Source organism: Sarcophilus harrisii, chromosome 3 (genome assembly GCF_902635505.1).
Source record: "Sarcophilus harrisii chromosome 3, mSarHar1.11, whole genome shotgun sequence".
In the NCBI taxonomy this organism is placed as follows: domain Eukaryota; kingdom Metazoa; phylum Chordata; class Mammalia; order Dasyuromorphia; family Dasyuridae; genus Sarcophilus; species Sarcophilus harrisii.
In genome coordinates, this window is record NC_045428.1 from 252,373,228 (window position 1) to 252,386,018 (window position 12,791).

At 36.2% G+C, this 12,791-nt stretch overlaps 1 long non-coding RNA gene and 1 pseudogene across 1 annotated transcript; one reads left to right on the top strand and one right to left on the bottom strand.

Moving 5' to 3' along the window:
• Positions 1 to 1,202: 1,202 nt before the first annotated feature.
• On the bottom strand, positions 1,203 to 11,678 carry LOC116422348. The gene is made up of 3 exons (XR_004232945.1): positions 11,517 to 11,678; positions 10,103 to 10,240; positions 1,203 to 2,627 (listed from the first exon to the last, which is right to left on the bottom strand). It is a non-coding gene; the product is annotated as an uncharacterized LOC116422348 (long non-coding RNA).
• Positions 10,796 to 11,365, top strand: LOC100914368 (annotated as a pseudogene).
• Positions 11,679 to 12,791: the final 1,113 nt, after the last annotated feature.

The following is a 12,791-nucleotide window of genomic DNA, read 5'->3' on the forward strand; positions in this document are numbered from 1 at the left end:
GTTTTACATAAAAATATTTTAATAGTTCATTTTGTTTTTACAGAACAATCATTTCTGGAAATATACTTCTGCCTCATTCTCAGTTATTAAACTTCTGATTTTAACAAATAAAAGCAATGAAAACTAAAAAAAAAAAAAAAAACAATTATATTGAAGAAAAGTCAAGCAAAAGCATTCCATTCAATGACCACAACTGACAATGTATACAGCATTGTGCCCTAGCAGTACCTCATCTCTGCCAAGAAGAGGGAGATTCATTATCTGCACTTCCAGAACTATTATTAGTTTTTCATTTGCTTAGAGTTTGGCCTTCTTTCAGTGATCTTTTCACTTCTATTGTTGTAGTAACTGTGCATATTTTTCTTTATATTCTACTTACTTTACTCTGTACAAATTTTTCTCTGAATTAACTCTATCACTTTTTATTGCACAATAATATTACACAGTACTTCAGCTGTGGTATGCTTCCAGTATTGTTTCCCAACCATTGGCTACCAGCTACACCCCTTGGATTCCAAACTACCATCATCTTAACCTTTGCCCCATCTTCTTCCATTAGATTGTAGGCTCCTTGTAGACAAGGACTATTTTTTTTTTCAAATTTGTATCCTCTGTACTTAGCACAGTACCTGACATATAGTAGATGCTTAACAAATGTTGCACAACCAGGTGGCAAAAATAGAGTACTGAAGGATAGAAAGCTTGGTGTTAGGAAGACATCCTCCTAAATTCAAATCTGGCCTCAGATACTTACTGAGTGACCCTGTTTCACTCTGTTTGCCTCAGTTTCCTCACTAGTAAAATGAGCCAGAGAAGGAAATGGCAAACCATTCTAGTATCTGCTAAAACCCCAAATGGGGTCATGAAAAGTTGGAAACAACTCAACAATAAATAAATGTTGATTAAATTTAATTGTTCGAAGAATAGGAGATAAAACAAATTGATGAGCAAAGCTTAGTTATGCCTCTTTTTGCACCCCCCCATCTCATTGGACATACCTCCAGGTCTTTCAGGAATAAGTTTCCCCCAAGCAAGGCTTCTGGCTCCACATCTTGGGAAGGAAATTAATTTTTTTTAAAATGAGGTAAGGGAGAACAAACTAAAGAGAGTATATTTTAAAGCACTGCCTCAGAAAACTACAATAGATCATTTACACAGTCTCTCTGTGTATGTATGTGTGTGTGTGTGTGTGTGTGTGTGTGTGTGTGTGAGAGAGAGAGAGAGAGAGAGAGAGAGAGAGAGAGAGAGACTTGTGCAGGTTCACCGTGTAGATGCCAAGTATCTGAGTTCCTAACTCTGAGCCGGTTCTCTATCCACTGTACCATTTAGCTACTCCAAAAAATCTTCTTTAGTTATAAAATATGGTATTCTCTTAGCTTTAGGGAAGCTATAAAAATGTGTGAATATAATCTCTTTTGTTGCACTGAGGTCTTAACTTGTACCAAGGGAACTTAGCAATACAATAACAGAATCTATAGATTATCCCTTCCCATACCTAGTTGAGCACAGCTTCCCTCCAGGCTATATTTAATACTACCCACCCATCCCCCCAAGGGCCTAAATCAAGAGCACAAATCAGTAGTTTAAAAAGTGGCTTGGAAGAGTTAGGGAAACCAGTTACTTTTCAAACAATTGTCAAGATAAAAAGTGAAACAAATGCATAACAATATGGGGATATAAATTTGACGTTCTCCCAGGAGACATTAAAGAGTGGGTATAAAGCAAGGGGCAAAAAGGAGAATGTCCCAAATTTTGTCCTCAGCAATAGACATACTGCCTCTCTTCCATGAGCTTCCACATCCTTTTTCTTACTATCCTGACAATTTCCCTTCCGCCAGTATGCTCATGGTAGCTGCAGTATGTGAAGAAGTGGTATCATGGGGCGACATAGTGCCTATCTTCTGGAGACCTCTCTCATCTTCTCACATGCCATTTTATAATCTCTCAAGTAAGTTCTCTTTTATCTCACTTAGGAAATGGAAGGGACTGAGTTCTCTCCAGCTGTTTAAGTATATAGATATTGGAGAATTGTTGTCTGTCCTTATCCCAGTTGTAGTTTCATGGTTTAGTTGCATCCAACTCTTCATGATCTCATGGACCACAGCACATCAGGCTTTCACTAACTCCCAGTCTGTCCAGCTCATATTCATTGCTTCCATGATACTATCTAGGTATCTGATCCTCTGCCATCCCCTTCTCCCTTTGCCTTCGATCTTTCCCAGCATGAAAGTCTTTTCCAAAACAGCTTGTCTTCTCATTATGTAGGCAAAATATTCAAATTTCAGGTTCAGTATTATGAATAGTCTGAATTAATTATTATTAATTACTGTATCCAAGTACACATTTATAGTCTGCTATTTTCAAATTAACAAACATCCACTTGATTTACAGTTCTTTGCTACCAAAAATGTCCTGTTATGAATATGTGATATTGAAACTTCATTCCTGCCATTGAACCAGTGTGAGATTGCTGGATCAAAGTATATAAAGAGTTTACTTAACTTTTCTTGAATAATTCTGAATTGATATCCAGAACAAATGAATCAATTCAAGGCTCCATTAATCTTCTGTTAATGGTCTATCTTCCCATTGCCCTTCTAAATACTGGCAATTCTGGGTTTTGTAATCTGTAATGGAAATAAGCATATTAATATAGGATGAACTACACTGTTTTGTTTTAAGCGTCTATTTTGAGACTAAGTAGTTATGTATGTTGTTTTCCTGAAATAAGAAAAGGATTTGAGTAATATAGTTTGATAATTATTTGGATGTTTTGACAATTTGGTAAGCAAATACTAATGACATATACGGCCTCCAAATATGTTAAAAAAAAAAACAAAAAACTGTTGAACATTCACTAATGTGTAGAAAATTAAAGTGTTCATTGATAATTTCCTTTCATTGTTAGCTTACATAATTGATCACCCATCAGAACTTAGATGTAACTTATAAATATTCTTAGAACTTAAAAAAAAATAATCAGAGGCCTCAATCTGACTGAATATCCATAAGAACTTATCCTCACACACTCTCTGAACTCAGAAATTTAAGGATCCCATGTTCACTCAAGAGTAGTACTGATTGATAAAGATGTGCCAGAGCACCACCTTAGATGGAGGGAAATATGTGACCTAAAGCTAGGCAGGCAGGGAACCTTGTAATGAACTCTGGGATGTGTCAAACCTACGGAAAAGGACCCATAGGAATTAGGTTGATGGTTTGTTCCTGGAAACTTGTATTGTTTGCACGTGTTGATTAATAAATTTTGATTCATGTATTTGTCTAATTGATATTTGTCACACTAGTTATAGTAATGACAAATCAGTATTAAGCATGCTTTATGTATTACATAGTCTATGCCAGTTTGCAAGTGGCAAGAAATATCAAAGTTGTTTTACTTTACATTTCTACAACTATTAGTCCAACAAACATTTCATAATCTTGTATCTGTCATGACATTAGGCAAAAGATAGATAAAGAGAGAGATACATATATATCTATGCATGTGTATATAGATATACACGTATATATCTACATATAACAAATGAAAGAAAGAGAGAGATTCTTTGAGACAAAGAATTCTTAGAGAAGCCCACTGCTTCAGTCATTGCTAACATCCTAATAAATGTGGGCAGCAGTCTTTCTATAGCTTACTCCTATTCAAGGGTCAGTACATCAACTTCATCATTCTGAATATCCTCACAGAAACTTTCTCCAATTACAGACCTTCTCCTCCCCTTGATGTCATTAAGATCATCCATGATTTTTTCTAAGACATTTTCCAACATTATCATGTACTTGTACATCTCCTATAAATTTATGACAGTGTTTGGATTTTGATGACTCAAAATGAGCATATTTCTGTTTCTGTTCTGGTTAAAAACTCTAAGGCTCTTCCCCTCACAGTTTTGATTTTTTTTTTAGTAGGCAACCCAGGACACCTTTTGCCTTATTTCTTAGGTAGCCTTAAAACATGGTTGTTGCTTCAGATAAATTAAGATCTGGGAAAGCTTAAAAAGGCCAAGGTTTCTCACTGCATCTAAAGTCATTTCAGTCATCCTGACCTACATCTTGTCATTGGACTCAGATGACCTTGGAGAAAGACTAATGACTTTGCACTCCCCTATATCCAATTCACTTGCAAGTCAAGACATCACCCTCCTGATGTCATTGGTCCTCTTCAAGAATGAAGGATATAAAACAACAATTCATGAACTCTAGTGAATTTTCTACTTTAAGATTGAGCTGTTCACAGAACAAGGGAAGCTTCACCTTTCCACTGATTTCTATCTCTAATTAAATGGGCAAACCAAACATATCCACCATATCTTCAAATAATATTTGCACTATTATCTTTTTTACTAGGATGCTTATATTAAGCTATAGCAGAACTCTGCTAAGTTAATTAACCATTCCTCCACTAGAAAACTGAACTTTCTATATAAACTATGTGAAATCCAGTTCTAACCAGCAACCATTTATAGATTATTCTCTCATTCAAATGAACAATAACACTAGAGAACTAGGAAGATTTCAGGACCACCACTGAAGAAACCAAAGGTATATGTAAATGATGTAATGAATAGCATTGGACATCTGGGATATACCAGGAAATGACAAACCACTCCACTATCTTTGCCAAGAAAACCCCATGGATGATATGATAAGATCCATAGGGTCACAAAGAGTTGGACTCATTGACAACAACAAAGGCAATCAGGGGCAACTTTACCAGAACCTTTATGCTAATTATTCCTGATAGAAATCAGAAGATAGAACAATAGGAGGATCTTTCCTTTAACTTAAACCATGAACCACTGATGTGGAAAAGTGATGTTAGAGATAAAATACTAGTCAAAGGAGTCGGGAAACCTCAGTTTGGATCTCTGGTCTAACACTATATATCTCTGGACAAATTGCTTTAGCTTTCTAACTCTGTGTGTGTGTGTGTGTGTGTGTGTGTGTGTGTATCTATCTACAAAATGACTGGACACTATTTATTTCTAACATTTTTTGCCTGATTCTCAGTTATTGTAAAGTTCCTTTTAGTGAAAAAGTTCTTGGATTTTGCCTAGCACTTACATTCTGTAAATCTATCTATAATTTCCATCATTTTGCATTTTATGCATCTTTCACCAATCCCTGTTTTAATCAGGGACAAATTAATCCCAAGTGTCTGATCTAGCCCCTTGACTTTCCTTAGTTGTGATTGACAGGGAAGAAAAAATATTCATGTTTTAGGTCATCTTGGCTTCCAGAACACTGACAGGGACACTTTGGGTATCTCGTCAACTGCAGGGATTGTGGTCCAGAAAATTAACCTTCATAATCTTTCTAATACCTCATAGGTCATCTGCACTTAAATTGAAATCTTAGACCATGGGAAAGAAATCCTAAATTCCTAATTATTGGCTACAGTTCTGATTTTACTGTCCATAAACCAATCTCTCTCTGTCTCTTTATCTCCTCATCTCATCTAGGCTGGAAGCCAATCAGCAACTCACAAATGATCCTGTGACCTCACTGCTGATTAGCAAGCTTTGACCTGCTTATTTTCTGACCTGGTTTGGTTTATTCCTCCTTTCCAAGCCTAGTGGCTTTTATTGAAGGGTGGGAGGTGGGGAGACAGCTCACCATTTTGATGCCAAATTCAGCATGGCATCTATCTATTGCCCATGCAATCTATCAGCTTTACCTTCACCTGTAACAAAGATTACCAACCCCAATTATATCTTTTTCAGTTTATCTTTTAATGCTATTCCTTGGTAACAATTTTTGGTCATTTCAAACAATTTAATTTTACAAGTTTTAATTCAATGAGTATTTTATAGAATTCCAATAAGTAAAGCTGGGATTAAAGAAAGAAGTTTCTTGCCATTATGAAGCTTATAATATATTGAGAGAATTCAATATTTGTGTGGAGCTAGAGGTCCTTTCTAACTTTGAAAAGTCTACGCACTGCAACATAAGAATGTTTGATGACTCTTTTTTATCTTGTATATACTGAAGGTTTTGACCAGTTTCACCTTATGTCATTAGACTTTTAAGTGGAACATGAAACTATCTAAAGAAAGTCCCAAATCATCAAGAACAGCACTAGAATTATGAATTGCTTCTTCTATAACATTCTTTAGCCATATGTGTTCCCTTATATGTATGCCATTTTATCTAGGTAATTTATATTTATGTCCATATTTCCTACTGGTAATGTGTAGATTTCCAGGAGAATATGCCTCAAATTTAGGGTAGAAATATTTAATTGCTATCCTTCTTATCTTACTATTTCAATAAATGCCTTTGCTTTGATTTAATTTTACTAATTTGATGACTGACTATGAAAAGTAAGCTTGGCAATGGGGACTCATGAACTATCATTTTTTTTTTTGGAGTGTTGAACAAAAGCTACCTTGTACCTGGAACAGTTGAATCTCTGAATTTGAATTGTAACACTATTTCAGAAAGGATTTTATATAAGTAAATAAAAAATGCAAATTAATATCAAAGAGTACTAGTAATTGCAGGAAATGGGGATCAGGAAAGACCTTATGTAGAAGATGGCACCTGAGATGTGTTTTGAAAGCATGTTATACGGTTTGGTCATGTATACTTATTGTGTATCTAATTTATATTTTAATATATTTAACATCTACTGGTTATCCTGCCATCTGGGGGAGGGGGTGAGGGGTAAGAGGTGAAAAATTGGAACAAGAGGTTTGGCAATTGATAATGTTGTAAAGTTACCCATGCATATAACCTGTAAATAAAAGGCTATTAAATAAAAAGAAAAAAAAAAGCATGTTATACATATTTAACATGTATGGGACTACCTGCCATCTAGGAGAAGTGGTGGAGGGAAGGAGGGGAAAAATTGAAACAAGTTTTTGAAAGGGTCAGTGTTGAAAAATTACCCATGCATATGTTTTGTATATAAACAGCTATAATAATAATAATTTTTAAAGGCATGTTATAAATAAAATTGCAAAAAGTGAGCTTGACCTTGGAGACCAGATATAAGAAAATACCTTTTCTCACTTTTTAGCAGAGGTTAGAAGGTGGAAAGGTGTGAGAAGAGGGAGAAGTCTACAGATGTGGAACATTGCATATAATGTCAGATTGTTTTTATGTATATATTTATACATATATATATATATACATATAAATATATATATTTATGTATATATTCCAAATAGTATTTGGAGAAAACTCTTCTTTTTATTTAAAGAGAGATTTTGTTATAAAACATATTTCTCTAGGATATGGATTGAAGGAACAATTTCAGAGAAACCTGGAAAGACTTCTATTAACTAGTGCAGAGTGAAACGAGAAGAATGAGGACAATATTTGACACTAACAAAATGGTAAAAACAAACAAAACAAAACAAAAACAAAAAACCAAGAAGAGTGGTAGGAAACATTGTAATGAGCTCCACTCCATAGTCTTCTCCAAATATATCTAGAAAATGTATCAGAAAAAAATTCTGATGAAGAAATCAAGAAAAAAATCACAATGAATTATTTATCTGGACAAATTTGGCATAAGGAGACAGGAAAGTCTGGAATTGAGACTTGAGACAGGCACATATCACTCGAGAAGCACTGTAGCCCTCAGGGAAAGGCAATAAATGAGTCAATAGGAGGTTGAAGATTGGTACAAGGTAATCATATCTATACCAGAGTTCTCTGACAGACTCGGCTTTATCACCCACCACTGAGTTCTGGGTCATGGATGCAAGTCAGACTGAAAAGGAAACTTGCCCAGAGAAGTGTCATTTCTAAAAAGGGAGGCTCTAGGCATGTGGCAAGAAAGGATAATGTTCAGAAATCAGTACAGAAGAACTAGTCATGTGGTTGTAGTTTCTATCCTGTTCTACAAAGGAATAACCAATGCAGGAATCAATGGCCAAAAGATAACCTGCAATTCTGCCATTCTGAGCCAACAGAGTTTTCCAGCTGGCTATTAAGGGCACAGTCCAGTAGCAGTCTACTCTAGTACAGATTCAAACAGGAACTTGTAGAAATCAGGCCTTGTATCAGACCATTATGGAAGCACTGAAACTGTGCAGATTACCCAGTTTAAGATGTCTCTGAGATCTTGAAATAACACAACACTAAATACTGCCAAGAAAACAGCAACAGGACCATTCCAGACCTTTTCTGGACCTTGGTTTCCTTAGCTGTGAAAAAGAGAGTACTGGACTATCTATATGCTTTCTAAGGTTTTTTAGACCTAAATCTCTGACTCTGTAATCTAATGGAATGGCACACTGGGGATACATGGGACTAGGGGTCAAGGGACAAGAGTTTTCAGTTTTGACTATGATACCAATAATCATTTAACATTTCTAAGCTTCACTTGGCTCAACTAGAAATGCAAAACTACTTTAAATGATCTTCTAATTCTTTCCAACTTCAACATCATGAGATCCACTTCAAAGGATCCCTTAATAGTTTAAATTATCTATTGGTGGTTCTTTCAAGACCCAACCTAAGATCCACCTTTGCCATAAAGTCTTCCCAAATTACTTCGATCCATGTGGTTCTCTCTTTTTTGACTGCCCTAGAATATTTTCTTGATTGTATTTCAACTGTGGTATTTATACATGGTGGTATTAATACATGGTAACTATATACTTATGATGATAAGATCTGGATCTGGAAGGAACCTTATGGATCACCTAGTATGAGTTATAGGGCAGCTAGATGGGCCCAGTGGATAAAGTGCTGATCTTGGAGCCAGGAAGAGTTTAAATCTGGTTTTAGTCACAACAAGTTTAAACGGGAATCTGTTTTCATACTCAGCTCGTTACTGTAAAGATAGAAATCTAGTGGTCTAAACATGTTTTTAAGCACACAAGCAGAGGAGATGCCTCTAATCATAAAGAAAGATACTCAGAAATATATTAGGAAATTTGGAATTCTGGACTGCACAAATCCCAAAGTGTAGCCATATCTTGACGCCCTCTTCCTCTCTCAAGGAGAGCTTCCCTTCTTGGGTAGTCTTATGCAACAGGCAGTCCCTAAAAAAGAAACATGCACTTGCTTCTATAGTTTTTGGGCTAGAATGTAAGAACTATGGACCCTGGGTAAGTCATTTAACCCTGTTTGTCTCAGTTTCCTTATTTGTAAAATGATCCAGACAAAGAAATGGCAAACTGCTTCAATGTTTTTGCCAAGAAAACCCCAAATAGGGTCATAAATAGCCAGACGCAACTGAAAACCTTTCAACAACAACAACAAAATATCATTTATAAATATCTTTGGTTTTGTGTGGGATGTAGAAGATCCTTGCCCAAAATGACTACTCAGAGATCACTCAAAATAGAGAGCAGAAAGGTTGTTTATTAAACTTCTGGAGGATGAGCCATTCTATCATGAGATAAGGGAAGAGAAAGTTCATGGTAGGAGGGCTAAAGAAGTGGTAAAGTTACATAGCTTTTATACAAGAGATTATATCACAAGTAAGAGAGCATTGAGAAGGGTGGGGAGGCATTGTTGTTGCTATTGGAGAGATTGGAATGTAAGGTTTCTGTTTCTGTTTTCCGAAATCACCTGATTTCTAAGAAGCAGGAAATCAGGCCTTCAGACTTAGCTGGCCAAAGCTCATGTAAATATGGGCCTGCACATATTATACAGGTCATAGGGGAAACAGAAATAATGAAAATAAAATACAGAAAAAGAATTCACATATTCCTGTAAGTTCTTAACTTTATCTCTCTGTTCCACACAGTTTCACTGTAAACTTCTTAAGGGACCATATAATTCTATAATATCCCCCCTCAAAGTGATCACCACTCAAATACCTGTCAAATTAAATTACTAATTTTAAGCAAGCCCAGGGGATCCAAAACTTTATCTGATATCTGTCTTAAAGATCTCAGAAGTGTTAGGGCCATTTTGTGTCATTCTATTTATTCCCCAGGCTCTGTCCTTTGGACCCAAGTAGGGATTTTCTCAGGAGGGTTGGAAGCCAAAAGCACTGGGAATTCTCTCTTCCCCAAAGTTAATCAGAGCTCCATGTGCACACTTATGCTGGTCTGGTCATGCCGCTACCTGAACAACACTACCTCCTTTGCCAACAAGAGTAAAGAGGAATAAAACTCACTGTCTGATTCTCTTCTCCCTTCAGGGAAAGCACAAAGCAGTTGAAAACAATAAGAGCAGCCCAGTGTAAAAGGGTAGACTTCTGTCTTTGTAGTCCTTGGTTTCTGTGCTGAGACTTCCTGCAGAGATATTCGTCAGCCTTGCAGACAAATACAAAAAAAAAAGAGAGAGAGAGAGAGACCAGCTTAAAACATTTTTTATAAGCTTCTTCTCCCCAAGCTGTATGCATTAAATAAATCAAATTAGCATCCTGAACCTCTATCTCTAGTCTAACATCTTTTGTTACTGGTCCTCCCTCTCCACCTCCCCTCATGCATAAGGAGACAAGTGGTTTTCTTCAAGACCCACTATAATGCTGATTTATAAATATGAAAGGTAAGGGATCCAACTTTGAGGCTCATATCTTGCTGAATCACATCAGCTTCCTAGGAAATTCCATTCTAGTCCCATCTCAGACTTCCCAACTTGGAAAACCATGCCTTTGGACCATGGCTAAACTATGTTCAATGAAGTCTCTAAGTGAAGCACTAAGTCTCCTGAATTCATAAAAAAAAGTAATGGGAGTTATTGGATTGAATACGTTCTCTCTATGTCTCTGTCTCTGTCTTTCTCTCTCTCTCATACACACACACACACCCCTATACACACAAAATCAGAGACTGGAAAAGACCTTAATAATCAATGAGTTAGTCATTTCAGTTTCTCCACCATGGAGCAAGATCAGGGTGAAAAGGAAACCCGATGCAAGAACTGCCTCAACATTTGTGTTGGGGAGAATGGGGACCAGCTGATCTGGGCATCCAAAGTGTTAGAGAAGCTTACAGGCCAAATTCCAGTGTTCTCAAAAGCTTCCTATACTGTTAGGTCTTTCTGAATCAAGAGAAACAAGATTCTGGTTCACTGTACAGCCCATGGGACCAAAGCTGAAGAGATTCTGGAGAAGGGGCTGAAGATGTGAAAATATGAGTTAGTAACTTTTCAGATACTGGCAACTTTGGTTTTGGGATCCAAGAGCATATCGATCTGGGCATTAAATATGACCCAAGCATCAGCATTTATGGCTTGGATTTCTATGCGGTGCTGGGCAGGCCTTGTTTCAGAATTGCAGAGAAGAAGCGTAAGACAGGCCGCATTGAGGCCAAACACAGAATCAGCAAAGAGGAAGCCATGCACTGATTCCAGCAGAAGTACTATAGCATCATCCTTTCTGGCAAATAAAGTCCTGTTTTCTATTAAAAGGTCAAAAAAAAAAAAAAAAAAAAAAGAATGAGTCCAATCCTTTATTTTTCCAAATGAGGAAACAATTCCAGAGAGGTAAGCTGTTAGCACAAGTTAAAAAAAGGCAGAGTTAGGATTTGAATCCAGGTTGTTTCCATCTAAATCCAGCATTCTTTCTATTGAACTCTATTTCCTACCTTGATTCATGAGCCTGCTTAGTATCTTGGATCCAGAGATACCTTCTTCCCCTCTCCTCCAATGGTACCATTTGTCAGTCTGATCCTACAATCTGCTCTTTATTTTTCTATTCTTGCCAATACACACCAGATTACAGAAGCACATTTCCAGGGTAATTTTATGAGGCTAAAACCAATAAGAAAATTAAAAAATAATACATTAATGTAAGATAATTAGAAGTATGAATCAAGTATTTCATCCCAAATAAGAAAGACTAAAAGTTCATAAATTGTTCTGTCTCACTCACTACAATTCCACAAGTCTAGTTTGGTCTATGATCTGTAGGATAGGAGGTCCAATACAAACACATCTGTCTCCCTCATGTCTCCTAAAGAGAATATCTTAGATCAAAGTAAGAGCCAGTAAATCAATTTATTCAATGACCAAAATAAAAGAAAGGAAAACTACATCAACAGATTTCAAGGCTCTCATTAATGAAGTGACTGACCAATCATAGACCAAAGAGAACTGACTATGTAGCATGCAGATTTTTTCTCCAAATCTTTGAAAAGAGGTGGTAGACTACAGATGCTGAATGAAACAATATTCAGATATATTCAAGTCAAGTGTATTTGTTTCAAGAAGAGGTTCTGTTTGTTGGGGTGGGGGAAGGATAGTTTATAGAAAGTAACAGTGATTTAAAAAATCCACCATATCAATAAAGCATTATAAATAGAGATATTGGCACTTTGGACAATTCCAAACCAAATCCAACTGGACTAACTGGATGTCATTCATTCATACCTTCCCTTCTTGCTTTATTTTTAGATAATTATGAGGGTCATTTTCCAAACTAAAGTTCAAATAATGAGCCATTTACCAAGCATTTATTAAGCATCTAGTATGTTCCAGGTATTATGCTGATTTGCCCTCAAGGAGTTTATATTCCACTGGGATTCTGTCAAAGATATACAAAACAGATAGTATCTCCATTGTTTACTGCAGTGTCTGACACATAGTAAATTAGTGCTTAATAAAGTCTTGTCAATTTGAACTACTTTTAAAAAGTTATATAATTCAACCAAACATAATCATGTCCAAAATTCACAAAAAAACAGTTCTTTTCCTTTACAAAGACAAGCATCCCCTATTCAAGTAACCTGCAATTTTCATCTCACCCTCTAAAAAGCTACCCACAAAAGTTAGATGGTTTTTTTTGGTCACTCCACACCTGGACTGGTAATGGGAGGGAAGTAAAACATTTGTTACTGTTCATATCCAGTTTTAGTTTGGTG